A 15,756-nucleotide genomic window follows, 5' to 3' on the forward strand; every position below is an offset into this window, starting at 1 on the left:
ATCCCCCAAGGGCTCTCAGGCAGCGAGAGGGTGCAGGCCAGGCTGAGGGACAGCCCCCGCCCCCACCCTGAGTGCATGAATTTCGTGCACTGGGCCTCCAGTATGTTTAGAAAAATGTAATAATACAGTCACTTATCTCAAGATGACTCTCACATTTTGCCAAAAAATTACCAGGAGAGAAGGAAAAAGAAGTTAGCAAGGGAAATGCCTGTCTCCATGCCCAAGTGCGTTCTTCTCATCTGAGGTGTGGGGGTGAAGTATGGTAGCAGTCACCTCAGGTAGAAGCTGTAGTTTAACTTTAACCCTGTTTGGCTTCTGTACTTACTGCTTTGTTTAACAATAGAAAAGTTACTTTGATTTTCTGAACTCATGTATGCTATCCCAATTGATTGAATGCTCCGTTTTTGGTGGTTTGAATATCCCATTGATTGTGATCTTACTGGTTATCGAAGCACATTCTTCTGTACCTGGGAACCAGGACAGCACAATTACCCTAAATTGCCTCAGTGGCCACAGATAATGCGTTCCGGTTGACTCAGTGGTCCCAAGACCAGGACAGCACAATTACTCCAAATTGCCTCGATGGCTCCAGATCATGTGTTTCCGTTGACCCTCTAGTTAATGTGTTTCTGTCCACTCAGTGGTCCGGAGACCCAAAACTGTCATTTAACTAACTTGCTCAGTTCTTCTGTAAACTGCTTTTTTGCAAACCAGGTTCCTCATTCCAAACCCTGAGATGTAATCAATACCTTTGTGATTTTTGCCTGTATAAATCTGGTGTTGGGGCTAGGTAATTACTATGAGATTTGAGAGAGCGAAATGCCCCCTCGTAGTCCCAGATTTGCAATAAATGTGACTCCTTAATTCGACTTCTTGGGGCGTCCTTGTGTGATTCGCGGGGTACAGTACAGCAGGGAGACTGTTAGGCCTTCATCAGGACCTTAGGGGCTGAGGTGTGTAAGGTGATGCCACTCGTTCCCATAAGCTTTCTGTATGATTTCTCACGCAGCCCAAGTGAGAACAGGTGTGGGTGCAAAGGTGACACGCAGACCTACTGATAGTAGCAGCAGGTGACAGATAGCAGCCAGGGCCACACAGACAGAGACTTGAGGAACCAGAGAAGCATCATTGATGATGATGATCAGGTAAGGTGATCACCGGGTGCGAGTAAAATACGTAACGATTCTTGCCCCTTTTACGTGGCCAGTGAACATGTCAAATATATTTAAATTCTATCAAAAGTGACTTAATTTTTAAAAACATTTCTTGGTTCTTTTTGTAAACTTTATTTTATTTTTTAAATCTTTATTGTTGAGATTATTACAGATGTCCCTCTTCTCCCCACCCCTCCACCTGGTTCCCACCCCGACCCAGGCCTTCACCACTCTATTGCCTGTGTCCGTAGGTAATACATATCCTATATAACAAAAGGCTAATATGCAAATCGACCAAACAGCGGAATGACCAGTTGCCATGACACGCACTGACCACCAGAGGGCAGACGCTCAATGCAGGAGCTGCCCCCTGGTGGTCAGTGTGCTCCTACAGGGGGAGCGCTGCTCAGCCAGGAGCCAGGCTCACGGCTGGCGAGCGCAGAGGCGGTGGGAGCCTCTCCCACCTCCACAGCAGTGCTAAGGATGTCCCAACTGATAGCTTAGGGCAGTATGGCGAACCTTTTGAGCTCGGTGTGTCAGCATTTTGAAAAACCCTAACTTAACTCTGGTGCCATGTCACATATAGAAATTTTTTGATATTTGCAACCATAGTAAAACAAAGATTTATATTTTTGATATTTATTTTATATATTTAAATGCCATTTAACAAAGAAAAATCAACCAAAAAAATGAGTTCGCGTGTCACCTCTGACACGCATGTCATAGGCTCGCCATCACGGGCTTAGGGGAACGGGCCTAAGCCATCAGTCGGACATCCTGCTTAATTTCTGACTGGTCCTTCTCCATATTTTTGGAGGTTTCTAGAAGATTCTTCAGCTGAGATTACAGTGGGAGAGTTGCTATTCAGGAGACACCCCTGTGGAGCAGGACTTGCTTCATTGGGGCCTTGGTGCTCACTGAGTCTGCCCCTTGATGTGTCCCTTGTGGATGTGAAGAGTTGTAATCTGGTATGGTCTTGCTCTGACCACTGGGTACACTGGCTCTTGGGTCTCCAGGGAGGTGCAAAGTCAGCCAGTGCCTGGGGCCACCCAGCAGGAGCTACAGAGAGATCTGCAGATTCCTCCTCTTTGTATCGGGTTTGAAGTGCCCGGGTGAGGCCCAGCTGTGAAGCAAGGCAGGCTGGTGCTGGTGCTGGGTCTTGGGCCTTTTATTGTTAGGTTTTGGGCTCCCTGACCCAGCTGCAGCTTGTCGAGAGAATTTAGCCTGAGTAAGGACAGGCCATTCATATGCAAAAGTTGTTGCCAGCTTGGGTGGGGCTGTAAATTGGATGAGGCGGGGTCTTAGGGAATCACCAGGGTGGAGCAAACAGAAATAGCTGCCAGTCAGCCCTGCACCGGGGAGGTCCCAGCACAGGAACAAAGACCGCTGTGAGCACCTCCGTCTGGGAGGAAGCCGCCCAGAGTTCCTGCCCCGATGCCAGACAGTCCAGTTCCTCCTCATATGTGTCTGTGTCCCCAGAGGCTCACCTGACACTGGAGCTCAGAGGGAAGCAGGACCTTGTAAGTTCAGTTCGTGGTGCCGGCCTGTTAAGCGGAGCAGCTGGGTCTCCAGCAGCCTCTGTGTCACTGAGCCCCAATCCACACTGTTTTTTACAGCCCATAGTCCTCACTGCCCCATGGGGCTTCTTTTCCAGCTCTGGGACCCTGAGCTGGGGGTCTGGTGTGGGGCTGGGACCCCTTGCTCCTCACAGGTGGCCTCCGCAGAGACAATCTCCCTCCCGATTAAAAAAGCGGCCCCGTGGGTGCCGGGCCAGCCCGTTCCCCGCCTCTGCACCTCCTACCCGTCTCAGTGCACTTTCTTCTTTACTCCTCTAGTTGTGGGGCTTCCACTCAGCCAGCTTTCCAGCGGTTCTGGATGATGGTTCTTCTGTATTTTGGTTGTAATTTTGATGAGCTTGTGGGAGGTGGCGAGTACAGGCGTTTACCTACGTTGCCATCTTCCGTCCTAAGTTTCTGCTTCCATCTCTTGGTTCTTGGTGGAGGGATCTTAACTTACCCGAAACATTCGTTTATAACATCTCATTCCACCGCCATGATGTAGGAGTGAGGTGCTACTGCGTTTACCATTACCGAGTGCTCATGGCGGTTCCTGTGATGTAGGAATGAGGTGCTACTGCGTTTACCGTTACTGAGTGCTCATGGCGGTTCCTGTGATGTAGGAGTGAGGTGCTACTGCGTTTGCCGTTACTGAGTGCTCATGGTGGTTCCTGTGATGTAGGAGTGAGGTGCTACTGCGTTTACCGTTACCGAGTGCTCATGGTGGTTCCTGTGATGTAGGAGGTGCTACTGCGTTTACCATTACTGAGTGCTCAGGGCGGTTCCTGTGATGTAGGAGGTGCTACTGCGTTTACCGTTACCGAGTGCTCATGGCGGTTCCTGTGTTGTAGGAGGTGCTACTGCGTTTACCGTTACCGAGTGCTCATGGCGGTTCCTGTGATGTAGGAATGAGGTGCTACTGCGTTTACCGTTACCGAGTGCTCATGGCGGTTCCTGTGATGTAGGAGTGAGGTGCTACTGCGTTTACCATTACCGAGTGCTCATGGCGGTTCCTGTGATGTAGGAATGAGGTGCTACTGCGTTTACCGTTACCGAGTGCTCATGGTGGTTCCTGTGATGTATGAATGAGGTGCTTACTGCGTTTACCGTTACCGAGTGCTCATGGCGGTTTCTGTGTTGTAGGAGGTGCTACTGCGTTTACCATGACTGAGTGCTCATGGCGGTTCCTGTGATGTAGGAGTGAGGTGCTACTGCGTTTGCCATTACCGAGTGCTCATGGCGGTTCCTGTGATGTAGGAGTGAGGTGCTACTGCGTTTACCGTTACCGAGTGCTCATGGCGGTTCCTGTGATGAAGGAGGTGCTACTGCGTTTACCATTTCTGAGTGCTCATGGCGGTTCCTGTGTTGTTGGAAGCAGCGTGGGGTGGCTTCCAGGCAGGATCATAGCTCTCACTCTGTGCAAGACCCCGAGGCAGTGGAATTGCTCCCATCAGAGTGTCGGGCGGCTCAGATCTCTGCGCCTCCCGTGGGTTTGTGGGGCGTGGTGACAGGTCGCACCATCCCAGCCCTTCTGTGCCCCTTCCTAGAAGACTGCCAACTGCAGTCCTGTTTCCATGGAAAACACCCAGGAACATGCAGGAAAGCAGCAGAGAGAAATGAGCTTGGACGTCTCTGAGCTGACACTGCGTTGGCACCGCGGGCGGCGTGGGGAAGGGCGTCTGTCCGTTCCTCGGGTGTGATGGAGACTCAGATACTGGGTTTCCCTTCAGACAACGCCATTTCCCGCCAAGTCACTCAGACCTTTGGAAACAGACTCTAAACTAGCGTGTGATACGCTGGAGGGGAAAACAAACCATGATTTAGATCCACTCTGCGTACGGCGTGCTCAGAGAATGAGCCGGTGCAGGTCATCAGGGATGGCCAGGAGAGAGCCCCGCTGCGCCCGTGAACTCTAACCTGAGACGCACCTGTGATGTTCCCAGTCAGTACCTTTGCTGCTCCCCAGCTCTGGGAACCCCGGGTCCTTCAGTCACAGGCTGACGCTCTGTCCACCCAGCCCAACCGACGAGGGCAGGAGCGTCCTCATGAGCTTTTGTGCACCAAGCCGTGCTCACCACGCGGGGAGACGGGGCTGTTGATGTCGTTTCGTAGTGACCACGGCGTTTGGGGTTCCTCCTTCAGATTCGTTTTGCCACAGGCTGGGTGCCATGTCACTGCGGATGGCAAAGGTCAAGAATGGTGAGCAGTGCCAGCGGGGTGGACCTCAATTAATTGGCGATGATGACGAGAGAGCCCGGTGAGGCAGCCCGAACAATGAGAACTTTAGCCCAGCGGTTCCCGACGTGGGCACAAGCCCCGGGCGGGGGGGCGGGGGGGCAATTTGAGAATGAGTTATGAACAGTGAAGTTTTTGCATTTCTTGTGGTTCTAGGGGCCTCATACAGTATGTAAATATATGTTGTAACATCTTTATGCATTTCAGTTCTCCATTATATGTTTTGAAACTTTCTTTGCTATTTTTCATATCACTTCATATTATTATTATTTTTAAAACAATTTCTTAGTGATTTCTTCCTCGGTCCTCCCACTGTCCTTTCGTCCTTTTATTTTTCTCTTTCATGGCTGCCATGTTCTTTGGAAGCTTGTCTAGACCAAGTTCATGGCCTTTTAGGCTTCCTCCATGTGAACAGGGGTTCACTTTTTGAATAATAAGAATTCTATGTCACAGGGAGGGGGCATCAGGATTTTAGAGATGCTGAGGTGGGCCACGGCCAAAACAAGATTGGGAGCCACGGGGCTGGAGTGAGCGGTGGGCAGCTGACTCCCATCTCAGCGCAGGGCCCATCCTCACTCCATCCATCTTGCAATAGCTCGACCCTGAGTTCTATACGATGACATCTTTGGACTCGCTTACGTGTTCTATGCCAGGGTTGATCCAGTCACAGCGATGACGGCATCTCCTGTCGAGTGTTCACCCTGAGCCCCTCGCGCGTTGGCTCGGACCATTGTCACAGCCACCCTGAGAGCCCTTCCCAGAGACTCAGAAGTTCAACCAAACTGTACCAGGGCCTCCAAGGCCCGGCAGGATGGCGCCCATCCCTGCCTCACGTCCTGCTTTGTTCCCCCTCAGTGCGCGGAGCTCACGGAGCGCACGTCCTTCCCGCTTTCCCCCAGCAGCCCCGCTGCCTGGCCGGTGCCCTCCCGCTGGGCGTGGATGCCTCCTTGTCCTTCAGGACCCAGATCAAATCCCACCTCCCAGGAGGGCTCCTTGACAACTATCTAAAGACCTTCGTCTACACCACTCTGTTTTGTCCCCATCACAACACCTAATACCCCCTGAAAATTTTCAGGCTAAATAATTTTTAAAAAATCTCTCCACCAATAAGAATGTCATCTTCCTGAGAATTTGGACCAAACATATTCGTTATTATTATGTTTCCAGCTCTTAAAATAGTGCTTGGCACCCGTTAGGTATTCAGTGAATGAATGAACTCTGATTTTTGGGTCAGGGAGCTGAAGCACAGAGAGGTTAGGATATCTGTCTCAGGACACACAGCTCCCAAAGGGCTTATCCAGGCTTGAGGCCGAAGCCCATTTTCTAACCACCGTGCTTTCAGACACCAACTACAAAATGTCTTTCCGTCGGACCTGAGCTCAGGTAAAGATTATAATGAAATCTAAACTTGGTGCCCAAGAGGGGAATTCTGGTTTTGCTTTAGTCTCCGAAGTTAGCTGAGTGGCGAAGAGCTGCGTACAAGCTGCTGTGTGTGAGGCACACTTCTCAGGAGTGCTGGGCTTCCCGACTCGGTCAGGACCGGGCAGCGCCGTGAAACTGTCCCGGGTCCTAATCGCTCGGTAAAGACAATGCTTTCATTTCTCCGGCAGCTGGACTGAGGAGTGAAGCTTAACTAGACACACAGCTCCACACATTCTCTGTGAGAAGGTTAAATGTGAGCACAGAAAGAGCAACTAATTCATCCGACCACCCTCTGCTCCCCCCACGTGTCTGTTTTAAAATAGTGGCCGTATGGTTAGCAGAGAGCACCCGGGGCTGGGCTTGCGTTACCGCCACCATGTGCTGCGTTCTGTGCGAGGGCTAGGATGAGATTTCCGAGTTCTCCCGGCTCCTTCTCAGAAGCTCCTTTCACGTCACGTCACACCCTGCGAGGTTTAATGGAACGACGCTGGTTTTATGTGATAGATTAAAAGGAATCAGGTTGGTTTTAAAAAGTTATGCTGCAAATAATAAAAATGACAATAGGAAATACATCCCGTAACACGAATGCCGTATTTCCTGAGCCTCCTGAAGCCCGGCTTTACCCTCATTACAGGAGCCTTCGCCTGGGCCCGACCACTGTGTGACATGAGCACGGGTGACACAGCGTAAAGTGTGTGTGTGTGTGTGTGTGTGTGTGTGTGTGTATGCGAGTGTGTCAATATGTGTGTGTATGTGTGTGAGTGTGTGTGTGCAAATGTGTGTATATAAACGTGTATGTGTGTCTTTGTGTGTATGAGTGTGTGTGTATGTGTGTGAGTGTGTGTATGCGAGTGTGTCAATATGTGTGTGTATGTGTGTGAGTGTGTGTATGTGTATGAGTGTGCGTGTGTGTATACATGCGTGTGTGCGTGTGTTTATAAGGACATGAGCGTGTCTGAGTGTGTGTGTGTCAGTGTGGCAGGCACAGCCCCTCTGTGGTCCTGCTTCTCGGACCTCCTGTCAGTGAGAACTTCCCTTCTCCAGCGACTGTGCCAGTGAGTTAGCTTCCTTTGTCGGCAACAGAGAAAGCTGAGGAGGCGGGTTGGGGGGCCTGTAACCTGGGTCCCAGAGGGACTGCTCACCCCTAAATCAAGAAGCTGCTCGCACTGCGGGGGGTCCCAGGGCAGGCTTCCATTTGTCTTTCCCCATAAAAACCCTGCTATGCATGGCTGCTCGCAGACCAGGAACAATGCGACCAGCAGGCTCTCGGCCTCCATGGAGGTGGGTGTGTGCCGTGTGCTTGCAGATCTGCCAGGAAGAAGCCAGGAGAGGTGTCCAGGTCTAAAGCAGCGTGTGACCTGCGTCTGGGGGGGCAGCCCTTCCTGGGCCGAGGGCTGCTGATGTGAGGTCTGCAGTCGGCGAAGGTTTGTGCTCTTCCTGTTCTTGACCTGGTCTGTGAGGTGGGGCTTAGGAATAAGATCAAACACTAACCTCATGAGGACATTGCGTAGAATTAAGCAGCGTCCATCTCAACGTTGAACTTGACCTTGTGGCTTGTGTTTATAGAGGATTTATTTTTTTTTAAAGTGTGTTTCAGTTGTTCAAAGAGTGAAAAAAAAAAAGGAAAAGAATAAAAAGAAGGAAGGGAGGGAGAGAAAAAAGAAAGGGTAGCCAGTGGTTGACCTATGAACCAGGAGGTCAGGGTTCGATTCCCGGTCAGGGCACAGGCCCGGGTTGTGGGCTCGATCCCCAGTGGGGGGCGTGCAGGAGGCAGCCGGTCCATGATTCTCTCTCATCATTGATGTTTCTCTCTCTCCCTCTCCCTTCCTCTCTGAAATCAATAAAATATATATTGTTTAAAAAGAAGAGAGGGTTCACCTGACCTAAAAATAGTTTCCACATACTCAGGCCTGCTCCTTGCTTTAGAGTCCATGGGGGCAGCCGACAACGCAGCAGCGTGAAAGGTAACTCGTCCTCTCGTTCTGCATCACTTTTCCTCTCCTTCGCTGCTTCCATTTTTCTTTTAAAATATTACCGAGCAGCCTGCAGAGGGTGCACTTTCCTTAACGTAGGCCTTTCTGACCACTTCCCAGAGAGGACACGTTTTATGAGTAAAAACTATTGTCCAAGAGGAGAGGGAGGTGGGACAGCCTTTCTCTCCCCTCTGTCCAATGTTACAAAGCAGAATCTATAAAGGGCACAGGGCACGCGGCCTCTTTCAGCTGAAAAATCAATCTCTGTGACTTCCTTTTTTTAAAAATAAGATTGATTGATTTCAGAGAGGAAGGGAGAGGGAGAGATAGAAACATCAATGATGACAGAGAATCACTGATCGGCTGCCTCCTGCACGCCCCCGTACTGGGAATCGAGTCCGCAACCAGGGCATGTGCCCTTGACCAAAATCGAACCCAGGACCCTTCCATCTGCAGGCTGATGCTCTACCCACTGAGCCAAACCAGCTGGCGCTATGACTTCCTTTCTTTAGGTGGAGCTGGAATCGTCCGGCCCATGTCCTCCCTCATGGACTGCGGTTTTTCATTGTGTTACATTCTTGGGACTCCTTTTCCCTCACTCGTGTGTGTGTGTGTGTGTGTGTGTGTGTGTGTGTGTGTCCCTCCTTCAATAACAGCCTTGTCTATAACGCACGCTGCACATGTCATTGCAAAGTTTTTTAGTCGTCACCATTAAACAAGTAAAAAAGAAACAGGTCAGCCGAAACCGGTTTGGCTCAGTGGATAGAGCTTCGGCCTGCGGACTGAAAGGTCCCAGGTTCGATTCCGGTCAAGGGCATGTACCTGGGTTGCGGGCACATCCCCAGTAGGAGATGTGCAGGAGGCAGCTGATCGATGTTTCTCTCTCATCGATGTTTCTAACTCTCTATCTCTCTCCCTTCCTCTCTTTAAAAAAAAAAAAAGAAACAGGTCAAATTAATTTTAAAATAGACCCTATTTACTCCAACTCATCACATTTTCGTCATTTCAATGCATAGCCAGCAGAACAACATTAGTGCAGTATTTCACATTCCTCTCTTGGCACAAAGGCTCCTAAGTCTGGTGTGAATTTCGCCCTCCGGCACGTCTCCGTGCGGCCAGTGGCTGCCGACCTGGCGCCCAGCTCTCCTCTCCTCCTTCCAACCACAGCTCCCAGCCCCACCCAAGCCACAGACATCAGAGTCCCACAGGCGCTGTGTGTGCGGGGCCGTGTCTAGTCGTCTACTGGTTTGGGTCACGTGGGAAAACCGGGAAGCGACGCGTGTTCCTGGGGGAGACTGTCACCCCCACTCTGAGGTCTTGTCAACGGGCTGTAATAATATTTCTCAGCCGGCCATTTCTCAGTGGCTCTGCCTCCCTCCGTTTCGGTGGGAGGGAGGGTGCTGGGACCTCCCACTGTGTTTTCTGAGCGTCACGAGAATACCCTCTGGTCCTGCCTCCTACGGGCCGAGGGCGGTATGACCACTGTTCACTAGGTGTTTCCACTTCATGGTCGGAATGCCCTCTGGGTTGGGTACTGTTATGACCTCTGTGTAACCTTGAGGATGCGCGGGACAGGGAGTGTCCAGGACCCCGCAGAGCAGGGATTCCACGCTGGGCCTCACGACTCCTGATGGTGCTCCTTTGACTTCACGCTCCGTGTTCCCCAAGTTGTGGGCATGTGGACCTCGAGGCGAGGACGCCGGTGAAGAGCAGAATTCTGCGTGTGGGAGGTCCCGTCAGCAGACCCCTCCGTCTTACAGGAACAAAGAAACCCACCCCTGAGCCCGGGGGTTGGCTGCGTGGTTTCTCCTTGAGTTTCCAAGACCAGAACCCAGGGCTCTCCCTCTGCGAGGAAATGTTTCCGGATTTAAACTCCAGTTCACAGGCCATTAGCGATCCTCTCTAAAGAGGAGGCGAGAGGTTTCAGATTCTTCTCAGATCAAAAAAGAACTGACATCAAAAGGTTTGCTTGGGGTCATTTGCCTCACCCTGACTTTGACTTGGCCTTGGTCTATACTTAGCATTTCAGTTTCAGGCCCTGCAACCTCCGCGGAGGGCCAGCCAGAGGCCACGGTCGGCCGGCGGCCGGGCTGGTGGTCACTCCGAGGCCAACGCTATCTCTGCGCCTTGGACATCCCCGCTCCCCTCGGGTGCCCTGGGACCCGCCCCGGAAGGTGCTGTCGGAGCGGACGGCTCCCTGGCTCCTGTCTCTCACGTTCAGATCCCGATTCCGCTCCCCTTTCTCCCCGGGGCTGGTTCAGAGGAGGACGGCCTTCCCGAGTGCGTGCGATGGGGCTGCTTTTATAGATGATGTTTATTGATTTCAGAGGAAGGGAGAGGGAGAGAGAGAGAAACACCAATGGTGAGAGAGAATCATGGACCGGCTGCCTCCTGCACGCCCCCCACTGGGGACCAGCCTGCAACCCAGGTATGTGCCCTGCCCGGGAGTGGAATCATGACTTCCTGGTTCATAGGTCGACGGTCAAGCCGCACACACTGCCCTCCCTTTGAGTGCAGGACCCTCCTGGTGCCTCCTTGTTGCTGTGACCTGTCCTCCCCACGCTGTGGCTGTGGCCGGAGAGAGAGGCCGGCCTGGTGGGCTGTGGGCTGGTGTTCACCCCTGGGGTGTGATGCATTCTGCTTACAGAAAACGGGCGTGGTCTGGAGGGCGAATCCCAGGACTAGAAGGGAACAGTCTGCCCATGGCCTACGCAACAGCCGTTTCCTCTCCGTCACCGCTCCGTGCAGGTAGGACAGTGGCCTACGTTAGTCATGAACATCCTACTTGCTTTCGCAGTTTGGAGGGTAAGCATGTGACCCAGTTTGGGGAACGATTTCCTCTCCGACCCTAACCCTCCCCTCCCCCCCTTGGAAGGTGGCGTGTGGGGATGTGTGTGGAGCCGCAGCAGCCATGGCGAGGCCATGAGGACATAAAGGTGTGGGAACAGCAGGGAAACTCATAGGCGGCCCTGGCTTCACCGAGCCGTGAACGAACCGACCCTACTCTGGACTTTTTGTTCTGTGGGAGGGTGTCCATCGGTGAAGACATTTACCGCGTGTTCCGCTAATGGCAGTGTCTTCGCTGGCATGGAGACTCCTCTGCTCCAGGCGCTGTGTGGATTCTGTGGTCGCCATCACTGCTCCATGGAGATGAATTGCTGTTCTCTCTCCTTTTGGATGTGAGTAAACGGAAGTTCAGAAATGTAGGGTGTTTTGTCCAACAACGTGGCGGGAATATCCTTGTACCTACGTTTCAGTCAGTGACACCCCCACTGTTACCTTTAATCAGTGGTTCCCAGCGTGGGGCACACGCTCCAGGGGGGCAATTTGATGTTTAAGGGGGCGATTCCAGAATGAGTTATTAACAGTGAATGTTTTGCATTTCTTATGGTTCTAGGGGCCTCAACTACAATATATAAGTAGATATTGTGACATTTATGCATTTCAGTTCTCTATTATGTTTTGAAACTTTATTTGCTATTTTTTCATATCACTTCATATTATTATTGTTTTTAAAAATTCCTTAGTGACTTCTTCCTCGGTCCTCCCACTGTCCTTTCGTCCTTTTAGTTTTCTCTTTCATGGCTGCCAGGTTCTTTGGGAGCTTGTCTAGACCAAGTTCATGGCCTTTTAGGCTCCCTCCCCGTGAACAGGGGTTCACTTTTTGAACAATAAGGATTCTGTGTCACAGGGGCACCAGGATGTTAGAGATGCTCACGTGGGGCCAGAAACAGGCTGGGCACCACGGCCTTCGATGGGAGACGGGAGGGGTGGCAGGAGCCTGAGGACGGTGCTTCTCTCCACGGGGGACGTGACCTTTGACTCATAGCCCTCAGGAAATCTCGGTTTTTATTTTAGTATGTGATCCTCGCTGATGCAAGCCTTTTATTTCTGTTGCCCGTTGCACAGGCCTGTTCGAGGTTCTCTGTCTATAAAAGGCAGCGAGCAGAGCGCCTCAGACGTGTGCCTGCCGCGGTGACATTGCCGCGGCTGCTAACTTGGTCTTTTCCACGCCGTCCTCTGGAGCCCATCCCTAAAAGCTCTAATTTGGGGACCGGAGCTGAAGCAGCTCAACGGGATCTCGCCTGCTTGTCATTTAAATAGCTGAGCCCCTGCCACGGCCGGTTCAGCCTCTCGTCTTTCAGTCCGCTCAGCAGTTCTGCTTTCACATTTGGCCGATTTGTGAACGCAAAACCTCCTTTTCTTTATCCACTGCAATCGGCATCTATAAACAGCACGGGGGCGGGAGGGGGGCGTGGACTCCACATTCCCTCCATAAGTGACCTCAGCGGGGACGGCACAGAGGTGTGCACCCGGGTCCTGGCGCCCGTGACTCGCTGTGGGACTCTCTGTGGGACCCTGGCACGGGACTCGCCCGCCCTTTGCCTCCGTTTCCACATCTGTAAAATGGGGTGATGGCAGTGCTGACCTCACAGACAGGACTCGTTTCAACGTGTGCAGAGCCCCGTGTTCAGATTTCAGTGAAATGAACATGCTGGGCCCCTGTTCCAGTTTCGAGGTGACGACACTAGATTGCCGATCCAAGCGTGAGGCCCTCCTGAGTGTAGGGCCCAGGAAGCTGGCCCTGGTCGTAGGACCGTTGTGAGGATTAAGTGAATTCTTGTATTTAAAGCCCTCAGTGTAGTGCCTGGCACAGGCGGGATCCAGGTGAATGTTAGTGAAAACTGAAAAAGAAGCAGTGAGGGCCCCGCCGGCGTGGCTCGGGCTGAGCGTCGACTATGAGCCAGGAGGTCACGGCTTGATTCCCGGTCAGGACCCAGGCCCGGGTTGTGGGCTTGCTCCCCAGTGGGGGGCGTGCAGGAGGCAGCCGAGCCGTGATTCTCTCTCATCATTGATGTTTCTCTCTCTCTCCCTCTACTTCCTCTCTGAAATCAATAAAAAAATAAAGAAACAGTTAGTGAATCTGGGAGCTGGAGACCCTGTCGCTAGCTCAGGGAAGGAAGGGGTCGGTGGGAAGCAAGGCTGGGCTGCCCGGGGCCCCTGCCCCGTTCACGTGCGTGTGTCCACACTGTGCGTCTTCAGGGAAGGCCTGTCATCCAGCCGGCGTTTTTAATGCTTTGAATGTTCTGTGCTCACAGCAGGCAGCGGCAATGCCTCGTGAGCGTGGTGTGCTGTTACTTCACCTACAGCCTCCAGATGAGACCGGGGCCTGCACAGCCCTGTCACCGGGCGGCCCGGGTCCTGCCTGATGAAGCCACATGAACTCAGAAGAGTCGAGTAAATGACACTGGGATCTTGTCATCAAAAATGAACGAAACATACAACTATAAATCATTTTTAGAAGATAAATGTGAGTATAAATGATGCATGAGTTTCCCCGGGGGCTCAACCAGGGGGGACGTAGGTGATTTAAAGGAAACCTTCTGGTTTGAGTGTTTGCAGGGTGACCCAGGTGCCGATTCATTGTCCCTGCGCTGTGGGCCCAGCCAGGAGGCCCGGTTTAACGTTCTCCAGCGTTACTTCCTGACCTGCCCTAACGAACATCATCCGGAACATCTCAGGTCAAGGACAGACACAATTTTCTTGAAATCTTTGTTTAAAAAACCTAAACGAGTACAAAATACTGTCTATATTGTGATTAATCTCCATTTGCTTTTTTTCTTGGTAAAACGGGAGTGTCATTCTTGTTCACTATGAATTTCAGAATCTAAATTTGGGAAGAGAATTCTAAAGGCACGCTAGTGAGCTCTGCAGAGTTCTCTAACATTTTGAATGTAGACATAATGGTAGCAGCATTCAGAGTACGAGTTCGCTGTCCTTAGTCCGGAAGGCTTTCTAAAGCAATGCGCCTCTTTCCTGTGCAGGAATGCTTTCCTGGTAGACAGACAGCTTCCATTTCATGGACCTCGGCCCTGAGGGCACTGGGCATGGACTGGTCTAATTCGAATGACTCGGCTTAATTTGGCAAACGGTGAAATACGGGTCCTTCTCTCGGTCACGTGCACCCTGGTTAGTGAAGCAGCTGTGAACTCCGCCCTAACTACCGGTAGATTTAACACATCCTCAAAGCTCACAGGAGGCCCCGCCCATGTGGCTCAGTGGTGGAGCCTTGACCCAGGAGGTCAGGGCACAGGCCTGGGTTCCGGGTTCCATCTCCACCCAGTGGGGGGCCTGCAGGAGGCAGCCGGTCAATGATTCTCTCTCATTGATGTTTCTATCTTTCTCCTTTCCTTTCTCTCTAAAAATCAATCTAGCCCTACTCAGTTTGGCTCAGTGGATAGAGCATCTGCCTGCGGACGAAAGGGTCCTGGGTTTGATTACAGACAAGGGCACGTACCTGAGTTGCAGGCTCCTCCCCAGCCCTGGTCGGGGCCCTGGTCGGGGCTTGTTCAGGAGGCAACCCATCAATGTGTTTCTCTCACATCAGGGTTTCTCTCTGTCTTTCCCTCTCTCTTCCACTCTCTCTAAAAATCAATGGGAAAATATCCTCAGTTGAGGATTAAAAAAAATTCAATATAAACATTTTAAAAAAAAAAAAAGCTCAGAGGAGATGCCCGACCTTCGCTGGGTTCTCTGCCGCCTCCTCCAGGAAGCCTTCCTCCCGCTTGGCCGGGGCCCCGCCGGGAAGCCGCCCTCCTCTGTGGGGCTCACACCCCATTTCTGTGTCTCATTTGAGAGGCGAGGCAGCCTCGTTTGTGGTCGACACTGTAGCTTTTAAGTGTATTTTTAAGAAGCGGGGGACGCATCTGAGCTCTGTTTTAGTCCGAATGCGATCACTGCTCAGGCACACGCGACTGTCATCGGCCCGCGTCTGTGTGGGCGGGTCCCGCGCAGCTAAAAACGGGGAGCGGACAGGTGTCCCCGAGGCCCGGCCATCAGTCACCCGTGTCTGCACCGCGGTGACCCCTCCACACGCGGCCGCATTCCGGGCTTTCAGGAGGAGGCCCGCGCAGTCCCGCGCCACTATTTTGGGACGTGATGGCTTAATTCGAGAAATGTAGGATGAACCACCGCGATCGCCTCCTGCTGCTGTCGGTGTCCTGGGCTCCCGGTGTCACCGACGGGATGGGCTCTGCTTGGGCAGGAGCAGCCGGGGACTGAGAGGCTCGGGGGACGTTGGTGGCCCTGGTGACCAGCCCCATGGAGAAGAGGGGGTATCTTCCTTCTTTTCCTGCCGGTGGCTGTCAGTGTACTTTTGGTTTATTACAAACCATGGACGCTTCATTGAATCAAATCCAGGGAAGGAGTCCTGAGATCATTGTTTTTTCATTTGGGGGCTGCTCCACCCTGAGATGACAGGATGTGGATGCTAAGGCGCTTGGAGAGCACCTGTTTTATTTATTTACTAGCGGCCGGCGCACAAAATTCGTGTGCGGGTACGGTGCCTAGGCCTGGCCTGCGATCAGGGCCATCTTCCCCAGCTGTCCGCAGTCAGCCCCGCCCCTGCCGCCACCC

Source organism: Myotis lucifugus, unplaced genomic scaffold (assembly GCF_000147115.1).
Source record: "Myotis lucifugus unplaced genomic scaffold, Myoluc2.0 scaffold_727, whole genome shotgun sequence".
Classification (NCBI taxonomy): domain Eukaryota; kingdom Metazoa; phylum Chordata; class Mammalia; order Chiroptera; family Vespertilionidae; genus Myotis; species Myotis lucifugus.